Source organism: Mauremys mutica, chromosome 2, assembly GCF_020497125.1.
Source record: "Mauremys mutica isolate MM-2020 ecotype Southern chromosome 2, ASM2049712v1, whole genome shotgun sequence".
Taxonomy (NCBI): Eukaryota; Metazoa; Chordata; order Testudines; family Geoemydidae; genus Mauremys; species Mauremys mutica.
The window spans coordinates 103,153,631-103,179,433 of record NC_059073.1 but is presented as its reverse complement, the minus strand read 5'-3'; the positions used below and the strand labels follow the sequence as shown (position 1 = coordinate 103,179,433).

General features: G+C 40.8%; 3 long non-coding RNA genes across 3 annotated transcripts in view; 2 read left to right on the top strand and 1 right to left on the bottom strand.

The window, feature by feature from the left end:
- The window catches only part of LOC123364756, a 125,149-nt gene that overhangs the window by 6,968 nt on the left and 92,378 nt on the right, over positions 1–25,803 (top strand). The window lies entirely within an intron of this gene.
- LOC123364759 lies at positions 12,393–13,684 on the top strand. Its single transcript, XR_006577263.1, has 3 exons — positions 12,393–12,459; positions 12,611–12,757; positions 13,485–13,684. It is a non-coding gene; the product is annotated as an uncharacterized LOC123364759 (long non-coding RNA).
- Positions 12,403–24,993, bottom strand: LOC123364758. The gene is made up of 3 exons (XR_006577262.1): positions 24,912–24,993; positions 13,979–14,045; positions 12,403–12,826 (listed from the first exon to the last, which is right to left on the bottom strand). It is a non-coding gene; the product is annotated as an uncharacterized LOC123364758 (long non-coding RNA).

Sequence of the window (25,803 nt, the reverse complement as noted above, 5' to 3'; positions counted from 1 at the left end):
ACACAGAAACAAAGGTCATATGTCAGGTGCCAGCCAAAGATTTTGGGATACATTTTTAAATGACTTCAACCCAGCTTCCGATTTTATGGGGTTCGATTCAGCATCTAAGATTAATTCCAGCAACTTTAATTGTGGGCACAAATGATAGAAGTTAGCCTTCCAGGCACTGAGCAGCAGGTGCAACCAAGTAGCTATGTCATTAAATCATACCATTTTCAGGCACAAAACAAAACTGCAATTAATTGTGGCAACACAACTGAGTTGGCAAAATAAGAGGCCTTCTCTCAAAAAATCAGGTTTTTAGCTCAGGTGAGAGAACACAACTGGTTTTATGTGGCTTTCAAGAAACAATGAAGCTGCTTATCATTGCAGTCACTGTGATTTACGTTCCAAGCTCAGTGCATGTGTCTTTACTCAGCTTTTTGCCTTCAATTTGCATTACTTGGAGTTTCACATCCCTTTTTACATTTCCTTATTCACTTCTTTCATCTCACATCCCACTCCCTCTCCATTTGTATTTTAGCTCCAGACAATTTTACCTCTTTTTTCCTGTCTGTTTACTTCCTCTCTTTTACTGCATTTTTGCTTCCATTTCTCTTCTTCTGCTGCTGTGCCTTCTCTCTCTCTTTCCTTCTAGTATCCAATTACCTCAACCAAATCGCCTCTCCCCTCCCTTTTCCTTCTTCTCCATTCCTTCTGGTCTTCACTTACATTTCTGCTTTTTTTTTCTCCCTATACGCCTTCCCGTTTTCTTCTGTCCCCCAAATTGATTTCTAATACTTTGATGCCTAATTACTGATTTAGGCGCCTAGCTGCATGCATGAAAGAATGAAAATTGGGTCCCCGAGCATGTACTTTTCCCTAACTTTTATGCAAATGAACACAAAAATTAACTTTTTCAATATGATGTGCATGCTGTGACGGGTTCGGTTACAGAGACCCTTTTGAGGCCATCACCTGACATGCTGGAATTACCTCTGAGTCCATTTTCCACTGCCAGCTTGGGACTCCAGAACCCTGCCTTGTTGAGACAGACACACTAGCCTGCTGCAATACAGACCCAGGTCTGGTCCATGCCCCCAGAGCTGCAGACTTTAGCCAAAAATTGGTCAGCAAGTCACCTATCTCCAGAACCCAGATGCGCAGTTCCCAATGAGATCCAAACCCCCACATAAATCCATTTTACTCTGTATAAAGCTTATACAGGGTAAACTCATAAATTGTCCGCCCTGTATAACACTGATAGAGAGATATGCACAGCTGTTTGCTCCCCCAGATATTAATCATTTACTCTTGGTTAATTAATAAACAAAAGTAATTTTATTAAATATAAAAAGTAGGATTTAAGTGGTTTCAAGTAATAATAGACAGAACAAAGTAAGTTACCAAGCAAAATAAAACAAAATACGCAAGTCTAAGCCTAATACATTTAAGAAAGTGAATACAGGTAAATCTCACCCTCAGTGATGTTCCAATAAGCTTCTTTCACAGACTCGACTCCTTTTTAGTCTGAGCCCAATCCTTTCCCCTGGCACAGACCTTGTTAGTTCCAGCTCAGGTGGTAACTAGGGGATTTCTCATGACGAGCAGCCCCCTTTGTTCTGTTCCACCCCCTTTTATAGCTTTGGCACAAGGTGAAAATCTTTTGTCTCTCTGGGTCCCCACCTCTCCTTCTAAATGGAAAAGCACCAGGTTTCAGTACCAGGTGACATGATCACATGTCACTGTAAAACCTCATTCTCCATTCTTTCAGGGCTGGCCTGCACGTACCCAGGAAGGTTTGCGAGTAAACAGAGCCATTCACAACCAATTGCCCTAATGGGAGCCATCAAGATTCCAAGCCACCATTAATGGCTCTCACTTTGCATAGTTACAAGAGGACTTCAGAGTAATACTTCATATTTCCAGCTGCAGATACAAGAATGATCATCTTATTTGTATGAATGTAACACACTCAGTAGATAATAAGCTTTGTAATGATACCTTACAAGAGACCTTTTGCAGAAAGCATATTCCAGTTATATTATATTTACACTCATAAGCATATTTCCATAAAATATACAGAGTGCAAGGTCACATATGCATGCACCCATGTGTGAGTGGAGAAGGAAAAGTGTTGTCTCTTGTCTTACATTGTAAGCTAGGGACTGTCTCTGTGTTGTGTTTGTACAGGGCCTAGCAGATTGGTTGGGTGCCCACACATTGTTTGGGGCCTGTAGGCACTACAGAAATACAAACAGAATTTTTAAATAAAATTCTAACAAAAACATTTGGAAATGCAATGTCTCACCCAGTGCAGGATACTTAACTCCAATGTCTGCAAACATTCAATATCGGTCTTGAAAAATCAGGAAAATGTTAAGCTTCTGTTGAATTTGTAGCTAAACCAGATATAAGCTATTTGGAAATATGTACTGAAACTTAATTACTCACACAGTCTAGTACAAAGCTACTCCTCACATTCTGCTTGGTTGTGCCATTTTAAAAGGACAATTGGTGATTACACTCAATGGCTTGTTTGTGACAGGAATGGGTTAATTTTCCTAACCTTTTGGGTTCTTGTTCCACTCTCAGGGTTGTCAAAAGGATGGATAAATGTGAGGATATTTTCTGGTTTTGTTTCAGTGTCTATCAAGAGAGTGGACCACTTTCATAGCATTTGCTGCTTTCATTACTGTCTCAAGGTTGTCACAAGAATTGATAAATTTCAGACTGTTTTTCGTGTCCTCATTACAATCTTCAGGTTGTCATGAGAATGAATTGATTTTGTGCCATTTTCTGTTCTCATTATAGTCTTTGTCATGAGAATGGCTTCATTTGGGGCCATTTTTGTTCCTGTTACTTACAATCTTTTGTCACAAGAACAGGGATTATTTGATGAGAATGAGAAGACAGCATCTCAAATATTGAGATTCAGGGACACCTTGTTCTCATGACAGAGACCATAACGAGGACAGAAAACGGTACAGGATGTATCCATTCTTTTTATGATTTAAGGTTGTGATTTTGTGACCCCGATCATATTGGATGACTTCCCCAGGAGGAGGTGCTCATACTTTCACTGTTGCTACTGCCAGTTCAGTCTCTCTGTAGGCAGATTTCTACAACCTCTATGAAGAAGCATTTGTGTTTGTGTAAAAGGAAGACTTTGGCTTCAAAGAGAAGGGGAAAATGTAGTGAACAATTTCGGAGTTGGATCATTCTAACTTGTTAGAAATATCCGAGAGGCTCAGATCTTGAGAACTCATGTTTAGGATTCTATTCCCTCCATTGAAATCGGAGGGATTTGGGTGCATAATTTTCATCGGTGTCAAGTGGAGTCACTAACAGGAGACTAGGCACATTTATCTAAATTCATAAGTTTCTTCTTTGACAGCTTGCGGTAGCTGAAGAGGCAAGTGGTTGAATGTAAGGTGCAGGCTGGTGATCTGCATGCGTGTTGTTGGTTTTAAGTTCTGGCAAAGGGATCTGTGCAATAAGACTTTTCTGGGACCTCTGTATGGGGGCTGTGAGATTCTGAGGCCAAATAAAGGAGTAAACCAGTGAGGCAAATATATGCAAACAAGTGGCCAGAACTGAAATAAGAATTAGTTATTGGTAAATGAAGAGACAGAAGTAAGAGATCAAAGAGTGTCCAACAACCAGGGGCCAGAAAACACCAAGGTAATTGGGAGTTCTTGAAGGAGATCAAAGAGATGGAGCAGGAAACACAAAGAACATGAAGATGATGTTCCTGAAGCAGTTCAAATAGAAGGATAAGGAAGGGTTAAGATGGAGAGAGATTGAGTTCTAGATAAGGCAAATGAGGAAAACTCTAGAGAGGGACTCTGGGTGAAAAAAGAACAACAGGGGTGTGACAGTGAGATCTAAAGGATCATGGGGAGAGTACTAGACAGCAAGGTTCCAAAGAGTTGAAAGTGCTAGGCCTTATTGTGTGAGGCAAAGGGTTGACCAAATGTACTGAAAGTAAAGCAAGGATAGGAGGATGATATGCTGCCTCCCAGAAGGGAGAATCTGTGAAGGTATACAGAGAATGAATGAGCTCTTAAAAGGAAAGAAGCTGCTCATTGTTATACAAACTGGAACAGACAGCTTGTCTAGAAACAGGACAAAGATGTTTAAGAATGCAGAGCCAAAGTCTCTGCTGTTGTAAATTAGTGCAGCTCCATTGCCTTCCAAGGAAGTTTTTATTTACATTCTTTGCACTTTGTTGACTTAAATGGAGTGGCAACATTTTATAGCAGCAGAGAATTTGTCCCTGAATTCAGAACTCTGTGTCCTTCAAAAACTGAAGAAGAGCAATGACTTGTTGATGTTTTTGGAGCACCTACTGATATTGAGGTCCATAGGAGAGAAAAGAGAGGAGAGCTGGCTTGGGAAATGGTGTTAAAAGGAAGGATTTGGGTTATAAATGTATGGACTGGAGTTCTGTCACTTGAAGAGTTTGGGGAACCAACCTCCTAGATGATCAGCTTGGACAACTGTTTAGGAGAACTTCAGAAAACACCTTTAACAATAAATGCACCTGGACAATGAAACAGATTACCAAGAGAGGAGTTTGAAAGGGATATGCACAAATAGGCTAGGTACAATACAATGGGAATGATATCGGAAGTAGGCCTACCAAGTACTCGGCAACCCAACTGATATTCCCTTGGCCTACTATCTCTAAGCAAAATCCTCAGTGATACTGATCACCAGCGCTCTCAGCATTTTGCCTTATGATTCAGTAATCCTTTTTTATTCTTTCTACCATAGCATCTAATCGCTATGCCTGTGCCTAATCTCACAGTTTTCTACCATGCATTCGGTAACACCCATCTGCCATTGTCTGATGTATATGGGAATACAAGATTAATCAAACTTGGTAGACCTGGCTGCATATATTACATGAACGTTCAACTTTCATGAGATGAAATGACCTCCAAGTGGCTTACTGCTCTTCATTAATTTCTCTGTATAATTGAACATTTTTAGGCATCTCATTTAACAAACTGTTAAGCTCCTTATTGCACAGAAGAGCCATGTGATGTGCAAGTATTCTAAAACTCTTCTACTCATTCACAATTCTCTTACTAATATCCTGGGCATTAGCAGCAGTTCACAAAGCCAGCACATTTTCTTTGTGATAATTGTCCCTTTCTAACCTCTTTTGTCCACCTCCTAATTCCGTCTGGTGCTAATAAAGAGTAAAACCATGATTCCTCTGGCCTGGTTGCTCTGAACTGCTACCCATACTCTGTCTGCTCCCTGTAAGGGGATGCACTTATATCAATGATAGATAAATCCCAGCTAGAAATACAGGTCCCTGACAACCTAATCACTGAAATCCTGTCAAGTAACCCCTAATTTTGAAGCAAGTGGTTAATTCCCAGCAAATTGATTTATGCACTGTTTGAGGTTTGGCGAGTTGTGTTGTTCATCTGTTATTACCAGGAACTCAGCTCAGCCTATTCATTTAGACCACTGACACAACACAGTGCATCTCCCAAGAAAATTTCCTTTGTCAGCACATCTAGAATTTGCTAATTAAATCAACGATGACATTATTCACTTTCTGGAGAAAAAGAAACCACTTTCTCTCTCTCGCTCGCTCTCTCTCTCTCACACACACACACACTTAAATTCTGATTTTTGAAAATACATTAGATTTAAAGCTTTTTGAATGACCTTTCCTACCAGGCTTATTCGGCTTTAATTCACCTGCTTAACACAATAAGCTAGTAGTTAGCTACCCAATTTGAATTTACTTTAAAGCAACACCACCACTGCCACAATAAACTTTAGAGGGGAAAAAATATTATGCTTATAAGCACCTCCGAGTCTCACTTTTTCACTACAGACCCTGAAGTGCAGATTTCATTAAAATGATAGGGTTGGCCAGTAAGTACTTTTATTGTCTGTATTATTGCAGCTGAAGTGAATTCAGAATGCCAGAAGAGACAGGTTGTCCTCCAGACCCTATAATTATGGGTCCATAATATCACAGCATTTCTTTGTACTATTTAAGATGCAGAGAATAAAGCAGGTTCAACCTGAACCTTCTTAAGCATCCAGTAACTTTTCAAAGAATGCTTATTTCCTCAGAGAGGTTAAACAAAATGTGACAAAAAAATATTGAATACTGCTTAATTGGTTTTAAGAGGAACTTGAAAGCCTGTATGTGTCAGTAGAGGAAGTGTTGCTTGTGTTTGGGATATCACTATACAGCCTTTTTTTTCCCCTTGACCATCCTTCTCCAATGGTATGATTTCTTCCTAGCTCCACCCAGCCATGCTCTCATAGGCTATTTCCCCCCAGTGATACAACCCCACATTTCCATGGCTGTCCCTATGCCCCGTGATACAACCCCACACGGTCTCACTCCACCTAGCGAGGGTTTACCGCCACCCGTTTGCAATAAAAATCTGGACAGTTACTGCAATGCAATACACTGGTCACACTCCACACGGGTGTGATCTATCCCTCTCCCCCTCTCTCCATTACCAGGCTGGGACACCTGCAAGTAGGCAGCTATAAAACAAGAGCTGAATGAGGAAATGGGTGCTAAAATAAGGCCTATTTCTTGTATCCCCATATGTAGCAATCCCCAAGCTCTAGCAGAACACGGGGCTTGGCAAAAGCACATCATCACTACCAAAACATTTTCAAAGTTCCGCCTTTTCATTGTGTCACTATGGATATCCCATAGAAAAGGGAAGTCTGGATTCTACACTTCAGCTAACATTCCTTTCACACATGCTGGCTACTCCTATGCTGGATCTCATTTAATCACCACTGTCCTCTGGCTTAGAGAGCTGAACACACCTCCCTTCAGAGATAAGACAGTGCTACTTATAGTATAAATATATGTCACTACTGAAGGACCAGAGGTGCACCTTGCCATCCCTCTAGCAGAGCTCAGAGTAAGACCTTCTTAGTCAATTTCAACAGCCTTGATTCTTTTCATTCCCTTTAATATTGTTTATTGAAACTACTTATTTCCGTCGTGTAATAAAATACATTTCTGATTCATGTTCTTGGCCCATTATTAAAAGGTTACAGCATTTCTTGTCTTCATTCTTCATATCTGAAGCAGCAGTGGAGTTTTTCCCACCAACTCATTGCTTACTAATGAACTTTTTTTTTAAAGCAGCCTGTCATTTCGTTTAATGTTGCAAAATAAGGCAGTCTTTAAGTGGGATCTGATTTTGCTAAGAGATGTCTAAACTTAAGTGAGATAATGGATGTAACAAAATACCACCAAATATGACAGCTTTGTTCTGCCAATGTAATTTGCTGATTCTGGAAACCAAATGCAGAACAGTCTGTGCCAGTCTCAGAAAAAGAGGCTTGTTTGACAGATATAGACCTGCTTAAATACCAGCATACACTACATTAAATAGCAGACTTCTGCATTCATTTATGGGTTTTAGTCACTTGTCATAACAGGTTTCTTTTAAATACTCATTGTTCCTATCACTCTGATGCCCAAATATGCTTAGTCTCTTTTTAAAGGTGGAAGATGGTATGACTTGACAAAGCTACCAAATTCTTTTAGTTTTAATAGTATTAAAAATAAAAGCTGCCTCTTCCCCAGCTCTGGGAATGCAGAAGTCTGGTTGGTATATAAATAAGATTGTTAAGGGGGTGGCTCTCTCTCTGTTAGCACTGATTAAGGGAACTTAAAAGAGCTGAGCAATGTTAAGAATCTTGGGGTTAGGCTTTGTGACATCATTTCCAGGGAAAACCATGTGTGGTAGAAAAACTGCTGCTGTGCAATTTGTGCCCACTCAGTCCTTTTCCCTTGATGACCACACACCATCAGTATGTGCCGTTGGGATCACAAGGCATGACTACCGTAATTCCCCATTAGTCTTACTCACAATTGGGCATATCCGCTTTTGCGGCTTGTTCAGAATGCACTAGCACATTTCCTCACTGATTTGAACAGCCCTGCTCACATCAGGCCCACCCACTTCCTTCCAATTGGCTGTCTATAAGGTGGTGGATTCATTCTAAGGTGCCACTGGTGGCATTTAAAGCTCTTAAGAGCATGGACCCAGACAGTCTTTCTGAACCTCCCCCTGATATGCACAGCATTCATCTTTTAGGGATGGCATCACTGAGTTTGTCAAGGGCAGAAGATTAGACTTGTACTGCAGTGGGCTACAGAGTGTGGAACTGGCCTCCTGTCAGCCCTCAACTCTCTCTCTCAGAATTATTTTTCCCCCACAGGAGGATTTTGTAATTTTAAGCGTGGATATAGATTTTTAAAATGGGTCTATCTAAGACCATTTCTGAAGTTCTTCCTCATAGCTGTGAGACTTGTAGGGGAAGGAAACTGATAAGGACAGGAGTGAGTCCACCTTTCATTACACAGAATAGCTTTCATTTTCAAGTGCACTTGTATATTTCTACCTGATTTACTTAGCAACCACAGCATACATTGAATGCAAAATTAAATCAATAAAAGCAGCTGATCAAAGTCTTCTTGGCAAGTTAACACCACCACTCCCTTCCCCAAATCCACCTCCAGACATGGCGTGGGGAGCGGGTAACTTGCTCTATTCCTTTCATTCACTTATCAGTGGGAATCAAGAAGTGTTTCTTTGGTTTACCACTTAACTACCCTCTCTCTCATTATGGAGCTGAGAATCCCCCAAATGCACCAAGGAATGCAACAAGGAATCATAACTTTTACCAGTGCAATCTCTGAGGACCCTGTTTTCTTCCCTATCAAGCTCTAGAGGGTATTTTTCCCCGTCTTTGCCTCTAAGGCAATTTCACTTGACATTTTCAGGTTTGTACAATCCAACAGACACAATTGATTTGAAGGCAGCAATTGGGAGACAGTGTTGTCTAGTAGTTAGAGCATGGAAAGGGAGTCAGGAGACCTGAGTTCACGCTGTCCTTGACTAACTGTGTGACCCTGGGCATGCGTCACTTCATCTCACTTTCCCCATCTTTACACTGCACACACCAGTGGACTGAACACAAAGGTTTTCTATTGCTAAAACCACAAGGCCTGAAATCAATGGGGTTTGCACATCCATAGCATTAAATGTTTATTTCAATGTTTAGGGAGAACTTAAAGCGGAAGTCATAGTGGTGTTGTATACTCTCTTCCAGGAACAGACACTCGAATCTGCTCTTGATATATATAACTATTGCTTCATGATGTGAGTTGGAGAGACTTTTCTGATAAATAGAAATCTTTGCCCTTTTAGGTAGCTATCCACACACGTTTTAGCTAAATTGCAAATTGCTCATACTGCAGCAAGAAGATTTCTTACCGCAACTCAAACTGGTAAACCTCTCGCCCATTCTGCTTTCAGATTTCCTCTGCCTCTAATGCATAAGAAGTAGAGTGTATTTATTACTATTTGAGTCAGCAATGTGAGCAATACATATTCTTATAAAATCCCAGTTCCTTCTGAAAAGCTTTTCTACCAATCACGACCTATAGTCCTGGTGGAAAAAATCAGATTTGATACAGCTCAGAACATTTGAAATCCAGATTGTTTATTGTGGCTGGAAGTCTGTGTGTGTAAGTTGAGGACAAGTGTATTTTTACACATCAGTTTAGCACTGGCAAAACCTTGCACTTGTGTACATGCATTCCAGTGAGATGTCTTAACTGCCTAATTAGTAACAAAGGGTTCTTGCACAGATCAATCAGCCATTTGCAACGTACAAACGTAAAGTGCATGCCCAAAGCTGTGATGTGCCTATTCCTGGCTCAGTTTGTAGGGAATGGTTAAATGCCCTTTAAAAAGATGTCCCTAAAAGATTTTGGAGTGGGGCGGGGTTTGATCAGGGAGCGACACAGGGGAGAAGCTCTGGGATATTTTTTACTTCAACCAACTCTGATTCACCCTTAAAACTATTGAACAAAAGTATTAGGTAACTCCTGTCAATTTACAATTGATGGAGAAATCCCAAAGGAGCGTACAAAGGTGACCAACAAGATCTTCTTTACCTATATTTCCCAGCTAGCTCCAGGAGCTGGCTGGGAATTCACTGCATAAAATCCTAGAAAAATTCATTCTGTCACTGATAGAATGCAAAGCACTGCTTTCTTTGAAGGTTAAAACTGAGGAAAGTTATTTGAAAGTGAATTCATCTACAGAAAATGGAAAGCCAATGGGAGTGGTTAGAACCCAAATAACGTGATTATGTGGCAAGGGTCAGAGCAGTCTGCTCCCCAAAGAGACCTGAAAAGGGGACACAATCACCAAATTAAATACATTGCAAAGGCAGACAATATCCAAAATTTTGATGATCCTAGTTCATCACAAAAACGAGATTATTAATTTTCCCATACAGGGAAATTATTTCAGGATTGTGTGAATTTAAGGATATAGAATGACCATTTAGGTTGAATAGCTATACAAGATCTTTACCAGGAATGCAAACAAAACACTGAAGACGAGATTGATACCCATACTCACACTGACTATCACTTTACTATATGAATAGGCTCATGATTTCAGTGAGACTACATGAGCGGCAAGGTGCTATTCACAATGCATAAAGGAATCCAAATCTGGCTCTTAAGGTAGTAGTAGAGTTTTCTTTGTCTGATTACTGGGATCAGGACAGGATCTGTTGGGTCACTCAGACACTGTAAGATATTTAATATAAAGGACAAGCTCTTGTGTTTTCCCCTACTGTCAGCCCAAAACAACTCTGAGCAAGACCATTTTCACTGATAAGGAACATGGCGGCTTCTATCCTGCTCCTCATAGGTGCTGACTCCATGGGTGCTCCAGGGCTGAAGCACCCACGGAAAAAAATATTGAGTGCTCAGCACTCACCAGCCACCCGTTGATCAGCTGTTCGGCAGGTCCCACCAATCAGCTCTTCCCCTCTACCCTCCCCAGCACCTCCCGCCTGCCACTGATCAGCTGTTTGGTAGAGGGTGGGAGGCGCTGAGGGGCAGAGGGAAGAGCGGGGCCAGGAAGAGGCAGAGTGAGGGTGGGGCGTGCTCAGAAGAGGGGGCAGAGGTAGGAAAAGGTGGGGTGGGATCGGAAAGAGAACTGGGGAAAGCTGAAAGTCAGCGCTTGTGCTCCTCCCCTCAATGTCACCATTTAGCTCCATGTGAAATTTGACCATTTAGAACTTTGCTGGACCTGGTTTTTCAATTATCTGAAGAACTAAATTGCGATTATAAGCTCTGCAAATGGGTGATATTTAAGTTTTGTTAGTTTATTGACTAGATTTCATCACTGACATTGTGATAAGACTTTGGGCCTAATCCCATTCTGGGCAATTAGTTGGGAATTTTGTTATTCACTTCAATCAGAAATTAGGCCATTTGTTTCCCAGTGACTCAAACATGTTTCTTCTGCCTTGGTAAATAGCAATTTGTGCTTTCAGATGTGCATGTGCAACTCCACATGAAGACAAAGGGAATTTCTTCAGTCATTGAAATGTGCAAGAATCTAAGGGTATAACTTGGCTCTACCTGATTCAAATCCATTAATTTGAGCTCTTAAGCTCTTCCTTTATTCACTCTCCAACACCAGCTGTGGAGACTGTGATTATAAAACCTTACAATTTGATTCCATATCTTTGCACTAAAATATTGGCACCTGCTAAGTTTGATCTGTCATGGCTACTGACATTCATCATGCTCATGTGTAGAAACATGCAAGGACCGAGGAGAACCACCATTTGCAAAAAGTGTTTGGGAGCAGTACAATGAAGCTAGTACAATGGCTAGAATGCTAGTTGCAGCATCTCTGTAAATAGTTCCCTTAATAAAGAGCCAGTTTAGTGTTTACAAGCATGGAGTCCCTTCATGCACCCAGCATGCGATACATAAAATACTCATGTAATTGTTCATTGAGATCCTGATTCAGCAAAGCACTTAAGCACATGCTTAACTTTATGCACATGAGTAGTCCCACTTAAGTCAATAGGACTGTTCACATACTTTAAGTTAGGCATGTGCTTAAGTACCTTGCTGAACTGAGGTCTAAGTATATCGTTGAATTGAGACAGGCTCAAAAGTTAGATATTTGCTTAAGTGCTTTGCTGAATTAGGACCTAAAACTTGCTTAGGGAAAACTGGGTTTTGTTTTCTGAAAACAGTCTGAGTTCATCTTAGTAAGACCTGCAGGTTTAGGACTAATAAAAAGTCATCTTAGTGTTTACAGAAAACATAACCTTTCCTGTTAATTAATACACCTAAGTATCCACAGATCATTTTTGTTTGATATGTAGTAGTACTAATTATTAGCCATCTCTCAAAGAGTACACTTTTGTTTAGATTCATGCATTTTTTCCTACAAAGCACTTTGAGACATTTTTATGACTGCAAAGCACTGTGTAAATACAAGTTTGCAGTTGTCAACCTTTTTATTTCACAGTTTCAGCGATGAATCCTGCAGAACTAATTAAGTGATAGCCCCTACCATTGCAAGTCCTACACGGCTGCTGCTACTACTATCCTGTGAGATAATTGATTGCTATGTGAGTTATGTACCCTAAGCTGAAGACGGTGGGGGGGGGGGACATAAAGGAAGTGAAGGCCAATTAGCTTGCACTAGTGCCCATGAAGAAGGGGACAATTGCATTTATACTTTGGAAGGCATATTAATCTTTTTTCCCTTAAATATTCAAGTGTGCCCATGAATACCTGTGAAGTCTTGGAGTTTCTTCTTGCCTTTGTGCCTCTGCCTTGTGCTAGGATGGTCTACAGTACAGCCCCGATTTTCTGACAAATTTCAGAGACTTTGGAGAAGCAGGCACTGGTTCTACATGGATCATGGTATGTTGTCAGAGACTTGTCTTCTAGTCATCTTAACCCCACATCTTCATTACACTTGCCTATATGACCCTGCCAGAAAATGGTAATGGTTAGCCAAGGTTATTTCACAGTAGTGCTAACGCTCTGGTTTGTCACAAACATAAAATGAAGTGACCCCTTACACTACACTAGGGCTCCAATTCAAACAAACACTCTCCTGTTTGTACCACCTAATGAGGAATAAAACCTATCTGCCTGAAAGGTGGAGACTTTTGGTGACCTTCCTTCAGGAGGCACTCAGAGTGAATGTCTTTAAACTATTTTGTGAAAGAGGCTAATAAACATACTTTAAGTTACAGAGTAGCAGCTGTGTTAGCCTGTAACCACAAAAAAACAACAGGAGTACTTGTGACATCTTAGAGACTAACAAATTTATTTGAGCATAAGCTTTCGTGGGCTACCATTGGTTAGTCAGATGCTGTAGCCCACGAAAGCATATGCTCAAATAAATTTGTTAGTCTATAAGGTGCCACAAGTACTCCTATACTTTAAGTTAGTCTGTGTCAGAGGCCAAACACAATAGCAAACATTGAAAAATAAAAGTGGATTATACAAAAAAATGTTTTACTGCAAACTTAATACAGTAACTCCTCACTTAAAGTCATCCCTGTTAACATTGTTTCATTATTAGGTTGCTGATGTATTAGAAAATATACTCATTTAAAGTCATGCAATGTTCTGTTATAAGGTTGTTTGGCTCGCCCCACTCCACCCACCAGCCAGAGGTTGGGGCACAGAGGTTACCTAACTCCACATGCATGGCATTCCAGCTGAGGAGTGGCCAAACCCCCGACTCTGCTCCCCGGCAGGAGCACCAAGTGGCAGAGCAAGGCAAGCCCCCACACCCCAACCCCACTACACCCCTGCCTCAACCAAGCTTCACAATCATCATTGGTGAGTACAGTATTAAATTGTTTTAAATTATTTAAAACTTATACTGTATATGTATATAATGTCTTTTGTCTGGTGAAAAATAAATTCCCTGGAACCTAACCTCCCCCCTCCCCCCCCACACATTTACATTAATGCTTATGGGGAAATTGGATTCACATAACATCATTTTGCTTAAAGTAGCATTTTTCAGGAACATAATTACAATGTTAAATGAGGAGTTACTGTAAAAGGTTTTGGTTATGTGGCAGAAAGCTTAGTTACCAAAGCAGAGGTAAAGATACTACTTACCATACCAGTTAAAGTCCATTATCTCTGAGATCTTCTCTAGACTTCAGTCTAATCATGACACTGAAAGCTGGAAGGAAGAATATCACAAGCACTAACTTACCATCTTTAAAGCTGAAATTCTCCCCCTCTTCCACATCACACATGTCCTGTCTCTGGTAAAGTCTAACCAAGTCAGATGTCATTGGCAGCTTTGGCTTCATTTAAAATTACCTGACTTTGGGATCCATCCCTTTGATGGCAGATTAATCTTAATTAAATTCACCAGCACTTTCTTTCCTCCCCAGAAGAAGTCAGCCAAGCTCCTTTGAGAATCACAAGGCTAACAAAAACATGAATGGCTGATACACAGCTGCTTCAGCTGATGAGTGAGAGCATGTAACAGGATGTGCAATCATACCCTAGATCATCAGCAGCTTTGCCCTGTCCTCCACATCTCAGATACAGAATTGGGATGTTGTTTGGTTTTTTTTAATACATGCAGTTCTGAAGCTGCAGTACAGCTTCTGAATCATTCTGCTGAGATAATGCTCCTTCCACCTGACTCCAGTTTAAAGAAAAGGCACTTAAGCACATGCTTATAGTGCTTTCCTGCATAGGTCTGGATATACAATCCTATACCTGCTTAAGTGCTTCACTGAATCAGGGCCCTATAATGGAAGACGACCCTTGTCCCTTATCCCCACAAACCCAAAGTAACTCAGACTATGCACAGGATCCAGGGTTTGGCCCATCAACATTAATAATAATGTGAACAATTTTCAGCTAGGTGGGAATTCCAGTTAGCCAGAAGTCAGATGCTCAGGTTAATTTTGTGTTCCATGTACATCCATTGAGACATCTTTTCAAAGGATCCCCAAATTGTTCTCACATGCTGAGCAGTGATGGCTAGATTTTTCAAAAGAATCCAGCACGTGGATGTTAAGCATTTTTGAAATTCTGGTCCTAAATGTCCCAGATCCAGCCATTAGAGCTGGCTTGGCACAGGTTATGAACCATTTCTATAGTTGGCTGTAATCTTCATTGGATGAATGAAGCAGATACCCTTTTAGTGAATGAAACATTCTTTTTTTAAATTATTATTATAGCAGCTCAGGTGAAAATTGAGGGTGGAGGAAGGCACTAATAATTCAGGTATGATTAAAAAGAGGATATTTACTGGGTTGTAGGCCTTCAGTGTGTGGGGAGGTGGAGAACAGCAAGACAGCTTCTATATACATCCCTAGGGAAAAGCTCAAGAAATAAGAAAATGCATATAACCATTGTTTGTGTGCATTATGCGTTGCTTTAAAAAAATACTCTGAAACTCAGTACTATCAGGAAAAGTCTTTGGACTGCATTTAAGTGAGAAGGATTAGCTTGCGTGATGTTGATTTATAAATGGCAACAACCAATCCCTTATATTCTCTACTGCAGTCATCTCTCCTCCACAGTAATTCCCAATGTTCCCTTTTGAAAGCCCTTGATACTCAGTTAGCCCCGAGGTATAATGTTTGATAATATAACTACTGCTTCTGTCACTGCGTTTTGTACAAACGCATTATATGTGGCCCAGAATGGTAAAGATTTATGTATGGGTATGGAAAATAAAAATCAGCATTGATTAAAAGCCCCAGATAGACCATCCAATACCGCCCAAAGAACATCAGTTATTTTGCATTTTGACGTGGCGATTGATAACTCATAAATGCAAGCAGGAATGACAAATGCGGATGGAAACTGGCTTTGACAAAAACGATAACAGTATCAGTCTCGAGGGGCGATGGAGGTATAAGCAGGAGCTGTTTAAAATATTTAATCATTTTATGAAGGCTGCAAGATGTTGTTTGACCCTGAAGGAGTGTGAATGTCACATGGATCAGAAATTGCCAAGTCTTTGAAGTGAAATAAAAAAATGGTGTTATTATAGATCCTTCTTGACATCCTATCATTTTTGTATAGGATTAAAAATATGTATACAAAGCTCTAGATAAAGGACTCCAGCAAAAGATGTCTTGGTTGAAGGGGAAAAAAAATAAAGACATACTGTTGTGAATTTTTACTTCAAAATCCCAAAGCGTCTCTTTTATATTCTTCTCGAATGGCATGAATAGATCCAGCAGACCCTAGTAAAAAGATTCCTTCGGTTTTTAACTACAGGGTAGATTACGCTTTACTTTTGTTACCTCGGGTCTGACTTTTGGTCTTCAAAGAAAATCTTTTCTTTCCCTTGTACTTAACTAAGCAGTGGGTATTGTGTGTGAATGTATATAAGTATATCCATATGATCCCTAGCTGTAAGAATACAGTCAAACATATTCATTTTATTATACACATGCACAAAGGTATGCAATTTGCAAGGTGTGGAATTTTTAGGGGGAGGGAGTGGGGATTCTGCAGTGAATTTTTATTTACATTTCTGCTTTTAAATTTCCCAGGTCTTCTAGAAGAGCTGGAATCTAACTAGTCAAGAGAATCAAAGCCACAAGTAAATTTTCAGAGGATATTCCCATATGAATGAGGATTAGTTTATGTTCACTGTGGTATATCCACAAATGAAATATTACACTGTATGTTTTCTCTTCTTGTTGTGTATTTCTGTCCTTGTTTCATCCCCCTTGCCCCGACTCTTTATTTCTGTTTTATTTTATTATTCTAATGTTGTTTTGTCTGGGGCAAGTGAGTGTTTAGGTGGCCATTTACTTCAAGGGGATATTTTCCAAGAATCTGAGTTTCCTTTCAGGGTCTGGTTCTGTACTGTCCTTGAAATACGTTTTTTCTTTTTTCCTCTCCTGTTTGGCCTACCCCATATATTTCTTCAGGGCAATGAATCATTTAGCCTTGGCATATCATTTGTTTATTCAGCAGCTGTCTTTTATATAGGCAAAACTTCTTTTCCTCTCCCATTAAAGATTTTGCTTTCTAATTACAGATGTTTCTCTCCTGCATTTTGTGACCTTAACTAATATTCCCTGATAGAAACTGGCTACGCTCTTGCGTTCTTGTACTGAGTTACCCTTATATTGCTAAAACTCCGTAGGAAGTTACACATATTCAACTTCACAACAGTCCCCTCACAGTTACTATGTGGTCACAGTTCTTTGTGTATCCTGCAGGAGCTGATCTTTTTATTTGCTTAGGATACCACAGATGCTTTGTTCATAGCGGTAGAAGAGATTCTGCCTATACTCATTTACATGTCCCATTGATTTCAGCTAAGTACATACAGTACATGATATTGCAGCAAAGGCCATTGGAAGTATCTCTGTCAGAGCAGCATGCTGCGCACTCTGCAGCAAATCTGCAACACAATAAACCCTCTTCCTGCAGTATCTAGAGATATCAAAACAGCAGCAATGGGGAAATGTCCGATGGGCTCCTACGTGATATTTTCCAGTCAATTGTCATTTTGGCCTGCATGTTGTAGCCATTCAATCCTGGTTATTTATTACAAAAATTTCATAGTCACTGTTTTTGCAGGTTTTTTGGTCAACTTAAAACCCCTTTCCTTCATTTGCTCACAAACGTTCTTTCCTCTGACGTCTGAATGTCAAGCTGAACTTAGTGATCTAAGCCTGCATCTTCCAACAGGTAGGTATTTGGATAGTAGCACATGGTTATTTGATGCTTAAGGAAAATTCAGGCAAGGAAGTATACCTTCAGTTTTCATTTTACATACAAGGTGGTTTATCAGGTATATACCAGTCATTTGAGGAACCACATTCTACCCTACTAGAGCCAATGGGAGATTCATTGCCATCTGAAGTAGGTGTATTTGGCCCATGATATTTGCCAATATACTAAATATAATGCAATTTCTTCACTGTGATTTTTTTTATTTTGTTGCAAGTGGGACTGTCTCTATAATTCAGCTAGATTTGGTAGTTGCCTAAGGCAGCAAAATAATAGGGGCAGAAAAATGTTTGGTGACAGTTTATCATGGGAATGGCTACAGGACTGGAAGGGGCAAGTGGCCTTGGGTAGCCAAAATGCTAGATCTGGTCCTAGCTGGAGAGACAGTATTTGAAATTTTAATAGATACACAACATATTGTTGTCCAGGCATTAGCGTGACCTCTAATTTTGCACCCACACATAATTGTGGGTGCAGCATTGCATGCACCATTAAACGCAGGCACAAATGCATGATTTTGAAATAGAGCTATTTGCCGGCTCAGTCTTGTCGTTAGACATCTAACTACTTCCATTTGTACCTGTGATTCATTCAACATGAAAAATATATTCAGGCACAAAATTAGAAGCTCCGTTTTATAAACTAGAGCCATGAAATGGGAGGAGTGTGCTTCAGCTATTTGTGTATTCTCTACAACTGAGGAATTTTGTACCAAGATGCAATATTGTGGTTTGTAATCTGCAAAATTTATAGTAATGATGCAATTGGCTAGACTGTGAAGGGAGATAAAAAATAGTTATCCCCATCATGTGAAAAGTTAGACCTATACACATCTTGGTCTTAAATGCAACACTTTACCAATTAAATTGTATTTGTCTGGAAAGTACACTTTAAAAATGGTTAGGGCTTATGTAGAGCTTTCCAATTGCAAATCTCCAGACAAAGGTAGTTAAGTATCAGGACTGACTGAAATTTTTCAATTCTGATTACCTATTTAATCAAAATTTTGAATTTTAACCAAAAAGAGAGGGGTGACAATTGTATCCCATTTTTCAAGTAGCTCCAGTAAGTATTGTCATTGCCACTGGGGAAATTGAGAAACAGCTCACTGAATAAACTTGACATAGGTCACACGACAGGTCAGTGGCACAGCTGAAACTAGAACCTAAATCTCCTGATCCCCCACCCACATCCAACAAGTGCCATCATAGGAGGGCCTTCAGAAAAGCTCTCTTTCATCAGTTCACAGGAAGGGAGCAGCATGGTGCTGAAATATATCTGTACCCAGGATTATTCTCCGTACTTATATGTGTGGCACCTATGGGATGTTCTTGTGTATCCCCACCTGAAATTTTGTGGAATCTCTGAGTAAAGGGCATCTGGAGCTAACAAGCACAAATAATTTGGAAGAAGAGAGAACTGAGTCCAGGGTCTTAAACCAGAGCACGGACTCTTAAGCACAACAGAGCTACTGTGGATATATATTTCAGACTGGTAGCTGTGTTAGTCTGTATCAGCAAAAAGAACGAGAATTACTTGTGGCACCTTAGAGACTAACATATTTATTTGGGCATAAGCTTCCATGGGCTAAAACCTACTTCATCAGATGCATGCAGTGGTATGCCATAGTTGGTAGGGCAACACCCATTTTTTCATGTTCTCCGTGTATATGTATCTTCCTACTGTATTTTCCACTGCATGCATCCGATGAAGTGGGTTTTAGCCCACAAAAGCTTATGCCCAAATAAATTTGTTAGTCTCTAAGTCACAAGTACTCCTCATTCTTTTTGTGGATATATAGTCTCATTTATTCTACATCATATTCAAGCTTCTTATTCTCACCTTAACTCTGCCCTGCCTACAATTCTGCTTTCATTTCCTGCTAGTCCCCCACCCAGAGCCCTGTCTTCCACCCATGCTGTTTTGCGTAACACTCCTTCCCATGCCCCTCCCATTTGCAATTTCTTCCATGCCACCCCCTAAACTTGGACCTCTTTCCCTCGGCTTGTGCACCACTTGGCCTCCTCCTCTTCTTTCAAAACCCTCCCTTAGTCATACTTCTTCTATCACAATTTTGAATATTAATTCAACAAAAGAATAGTAAAATCTGTACAAATTTGGGATTAGACCATTTCCTGGCAGGCTGGTGCACTGGTTGCACAAAATGTATGTAATTTAGAATGTTAACTCTTCATGCCAAGGAATGCGCCTGCCTCTATGTTCTCTACAACACTACCCAACTGATGGTGCTTAAAAGATGGATACATTTTGGTCAATGCATTTCATTTACGTAAATTCTTTGACTGTTATATGTTTATCATGCAAAAATCAACCAAGACCCTAATCAAAAAGAAGCAACATTTTAAGAATTCCCACCAGTTAGAGATCTCAGCACTTGCTAGATCTGTTCCAAGATGAAGAGGTTAATCATTTGCAGACAGACAATAAGGAAAGAACCTCTTGTCTCCCTCCATCCTTTACGCAGTTCCTCCATCCAACATCCTTGTTTCTAAATCTGAAACAATGTGTAATTATACAGAAGGAAATCTCTCAGGGGTATAGCTGAAGTTGCTTAAATTGTGCTGATTTACAAAGATGAAGGATTTTTATATTTTTCACCCCAACGAGAAAAAAAAATACCTTTTTTTTTCATAATGGCAAACAACCTCCTGCAAAGTCAACTCCTTTTCTGAAAGTCATTGCTAGTTTTATAATTTCTGAGTCATTAGATAACAGATAGAACTCCACACTTAGTGGTTTCAAATGTTTATGGTCTGCAATTCATTCTTAATGAGCTCTCTCCATGTCTTTATTCTTCTTCACACCCTCCTGCTGGGAAATGTCTTACTCTGCCTTGGCTTTTGTTAATGATTCCACAATCATTTCAGAGCCATTTCTTCTGCCTTATGTAATTCTGACACTGCATAAGAGCCTGGTTCTGCAGCCTCACAGTTGGAAATGTAACCTTTAATGTATTAATTTCTCTTGCTCAAAACAATTTAACCTCTGTCTTGGTTTTGTGATTGCTAAGTGTTCCAATTAAATGCCTCTTTCATTTTTTGTCCTGGAGGGCTTGATCTTACCAGTATTATGTTTAACATACCCTACCTAGCAAATCATGAGCACTCCTGGGTCCCCTCAAGTGTTGTTTATCAATCCATTATCTAGCTCATGAGTGTCTGTCACACTTTCAAAACAAAAAATTAATTAAGCTTGTTTTAAACACTAAATAACAAAAAAAACTAGTACAAGTGGAAGCTAATAACTACAAAACAGGCAAAATAGAATCTGGGAGCAATAAATGCCCTTTCCCCCCCGATCATTAGTAACCAGTGAATGGCTGTCTAAATGTTGAATCTGCCATATCAGGATGCAGCTGGCATCAGGAGTTGTAAGAATGTGAAAATTAATCTCAGTAACAAAAAGCCTCTGTGTGCTTGTCTTTTTTATTTCTCCACCTGGCATGGAACAGAAAACATGCCCACCAAGTTGTGGGGATTTTTGGAGAGGTTCTCCACTAGTGTCCTACAAAAAGAAATGATTATTGGGTAGGAAGGAGAATTTTAAAGAGAAATGTGAGCAAGCCAGCATATCCTATAGTGTCAAGTATCAGAGAGGTAGCCGTGTTAGTCTGGTTCTGTAAAAGCAGCAAAGAATCCTGTGGCACCTTATAGACTAACAGACGTTTTGCAGCATGAGCTTTCGTGGGTGAATGCCCACTTCGTCGGATGCAAGAGTGGAAATTTCCAGGGGCAGGTAAATATAAGCAAGCAAGAAGCAAGCTAGAGATAACGAGGTTAGATCAATCAGGGAGGATGAGGCCCTGTTCTAGCAGTTGAGGTGTGAAAACCAAGGGAGGAGAAACTGGTTCTCTAGTTGGCAAGCCATTCACAGTCTTTGTTTAATCCTAAACTGATGGTGTCAAATTTGCAAATGAACTGAAGCTCAGCAGTTTCTCTTAGAAGTCTGGTCCTAAAGTTTTTTTGCTGGAGGATGGCCACCTTAAGATCTGCTATTGTGTGGCCAGGGAGGTTGAAGTGTTCTCCTACAGGTTTTTGTATATTGCCATTCCTAATATCTGATTTGTGTCCATTTATCCTTCTCCTTAGAGACTGTCCAGTTTGGCCGATGTACATAGCACAAGGGCATTGCTGGCATATGATGGCATATATTACATTGGTGGATGTGCAGGTGAATGAACCAGTGATGGTGTGGCTGATCTGGTTAGGTCCTGTGATGGTGTTGCTGGTGTAGATATGTGGGCAGAGTTGGCATCGAGGTTTGTTGCATGGATTGGTTACAGCCAAGCACTGAGGTACAACCGTATCTGCTCTAACCCCGCAGACAGAGACCAACACCTAGAAAATCTCCACCAAGCATTCTCAAAACTACAGTACCCGCACGAGGAAATAAGGAAACAGATCAACAGAGCCAGACGTGTACCCAGAAGCCTCCTACTGCAAGACAAACCAAGAAAGAAACCAACAGGACTCCACTGGCCATCACATACAGTCCCCAGCTAAAGCCCCTCCAACGCATCATCAGGGATCTACAACCCATCCTGGACAATGATCCCACACTTTCACAGGCCTTGGGTGGCAGGCCAGTCCTCGCCCACAGACAACCTGCCAACCTGAAGCATATTCTCACCAGTAACTGCACACTGCACCATAGTAACTCTAGCTCAGGAACCAATCCATGCAACAAACCTCGATGCCAACTCTGCCCACATATCTACACCAGCAACACCATCACAGGACCTAACCAGATCAGCCACACCATCACTGGTTCATTCACCTGCACGTCCACCAATGTAATATACACCATCATATGCCAGCAATGCCCTTGTGCTATGTACATCGGCCAAACTGGACAGTCTCTAAGGAGAAGGATAAATGGACACAAATCAGATATTAGGAATGGCAATATACAAAAACCTGTAGGAGAACACTTCAACCTCCCTGGCCACACAATAGCAGATCTTAAGGTGGCCATCCTCCAGCAAAAAAACTTTAGGACCAGACTTCTAAGAGAAACTGCTGAGCTCCAGTTCATCTGCAAATTTGACACCATCAGTTTAGGATTAAACAAAGACTGTGAATGGCTTGCCAACTACAGAACCAGTTTCTCCTCCCTTGGTTTTCACACCTCAACTGCTAGAACAGGGCCTCATCCTCCCTGATTGATCTAACCTCGTTATCTCTAGCTTGCTTCTTGCTTGCTTATATTTACCTGCCCCTGGAAATTTCCACTCTTGCATCCGACGAAGTGGGCATTCACCCACGAAAGCTCATGCTGCAAAATGTCTGTTAGTCTATAAGGTGCCACGGGATTCTTTGCTGCTTTTACATCTCCTATAGTATGACTGGAATTTGGGCTCCTGATAAGGATGACCAGTCAGCTGCAGATCTTATCAGTGGTAAAGTTCCCTCTACTGTCTCAATACCTCTCTAAAGTCTGCTTGACCAAAGATCAAACTCCTTTTCACACACACCCTTCCATGTTCACTGTTGCACCTTCCCATGTTTGACTTTGATTAAAACATCTTAAAGAATTTCAGAACTAAGGTGTTAATCCAACCAAGCATTTAAGTATATGCTTGACTTTAAGCACATGAGTAGTCCTCAATCTCATTTATTCACAACTGATATTCACCAAAATATGCCTGGAGTGGCAAACACTTTATGATAGCTTCAAGATGGGACGTGCAAGTGGAAGGGAGACTCTTCAGTATTAGAAGTACTGGGTCACCATTGTTGTTAGATAATGTTTATGCTAATACAGTCTCAGTTGAATGAGATTTTATTGGCACAACAACTATACAAGTATTGCCAAAGTATAAAGAAGAGAGAGAACCCTCAGGTATCTGTCAGAGGAAGGCAAGATCCACCCACAGTAGTTTTGTGTGGTTTGTTCAGGTTTTATCCCCAATATCCATTTGTCATTACTTTCTGACCTGGAGTGACCAGGCATATGTGTAGAATCATTTTTTCTCTCTCTCTTTCCTTTCTTCCAGGGTCTGGAACAGTTTTTCCTCATTACTCTTTGATAAGAAGTCTTTTATAATTCCTAATAATTTGGGGAAATATCTTTTTTGCATTTCCTGGTATTACAGATATTGGAGCAGATATCTGTCTCAGTGTCTCCCCTAGCACATTGGCTGCACTGTCTCTGGTGTCTCGGCATAAACTGTGGTTTGTACCTCCAATTGCATGCCTAGTTTATGGTCACTGATTCTGCATTTGAGCAGGGTCTGCCTTAGTTCTGCAGCTTTCACAGTAGTCTGATACTGTAACAGTTCTGTGCAAAGATCTGTAGCACTCTACCTTGTTGCTGATTTGGATTTATTCTTCCCATTGACTACAAATACAGGCTAGGTCTCTTGAAAGTGTAGGATCACCACTTTGTTCTTCCAATAAGGATGGCAGTCTAAGGCTTGTAACTAATAATTACCTTACACCTGTGTTTGTCACATGCTGATTTAATCCTCTGAACTTCCAGTGCTGATCATGATGCGGTTTTTTTCCAGTATCAAAATATAGTAACTAGCCTTCTCTTAGATTATTTGTCTATGTCTTTGCTCTTTCTGGGGAACTAGTTATTTCTGTTCATCTGCAAAGGTCCAAATCCCCCTCTGCAGGATAAAAGTAACTTCCACTGAAGTTAAAGGGAGTCACTTGTATCCTCTGATGGGTGGCTCGGTCTACAAAACAACATTTTATCTATAGCACAGAATTTATTATTTTGCCTGAAATTTTGAAAAGCATTGGGTTTATTTCAACTACTGTAATTCTATGCTGAGTATTACAGATCCCTCTCTGTTTTCAGTCTATCTAAGGAGACCTTTTTCAAGGATCCATGTGCTGTAGAATTATTCTACCTCTTCTGCCTCTCTGCTCAGTTTCTCCTCCCCAACTAAGGGACCATTGACTTATACGGCCTTTGGATCAAACCATTGTATTTTGTAAAGTACATAGGTACTAATTGTAGAAGTTGAAGGTACATGATACCTTTCAGGATCACGCCTACAGTGGGCATTCCTGCATGCTTGAATAATGCTCCCTCCAACTTGAAACCATTCACAGGCTCTGGGCACCACTGCAGTACTTCAGCTCCGGGGATGCAAAGTCCAACATGCACTATCCTTCCAAAAGTGTGTAGGGAAGGGCAAAACCCTTCCAAAAGTTGTCACACCAGCCATGCTGTCCACCCCCAGGTACAAGTCATCCAGGCACTCTTGAAGGGTGGTGAAGTTTCACATCCACAGTATGACCAATAAATACCTGAAGAGTCATAATCTGACCCAATAATTGGGACCACTTACCTCTTGAGCAACTCCTTCTGGCTGGGTACAGTACTGCAGTCCTTTTCCCACTCCTGGTGCTCCCTGTAGGCCAACCTTGGCAGGGTCTTCAGTGGTTTCTCCCTCTGGCCAAGTCACAAAGTCCAAATGAAGCCCTTCCTGGGTATTAAAGAGTCCAATACATAGACAGTCTTTTTACCCTGGCTCTGAGCCCTTTAAACTCAGCCCTTTGTACAGGCTCTCAGCTAAGACCTGTCACCTTCTTGGGGTTTATGCCACTTTACCTATGGCCAATAGGGGAACCCAGGTACACCCACTTCTCTAGGTTCTAACCCAGGGGACCCTGTACACAGCAGCTATGTACTGCCTACTCTAATCTGTTGCTGCTATTTCACTGGTCTTCTTCCTACCAGGCCCCTTTTATCTTCAGCCCTATCTCAGGGCCAGCATCCTCAGGTTCTTCTCCTTCTCCAGACTAAAGAGGAGCACCCTTCTTCACTTCTCTGGTCCCAGCCAAGAACTGAATAGCTAATACCCTGCAGCCCCTTTTATCTGAGCCTGCTGGGCTCTGGCTGCTGCGCTGAGGCCTTTCTAGAGAGGCCTATAGGACCCACCTTTGCTGCACCTTTCCTGTCATTTCACTGCTTCCTGGGCCAGGCGGTAGTAGGAATCAGGGCCTCCTGTAGTGTGCCACAAAGGCCCGGTACACCCCATCACAGACCCTAACAGAGCAAAATACTGAAGGACAAAACTATCCCCGGTGTACTTCATGGTTGTCAATGTTCAGATGAGACTGACAGTTGGATGTCTCAAATATTCCTTAGCCTCAACCTTGAGAAGTCTAGCTGAAGGACACAGAAGTCTCCCCTATTCCATTGTGTCTATGTTCCCACTTACTGGGGGGATTGTTCAT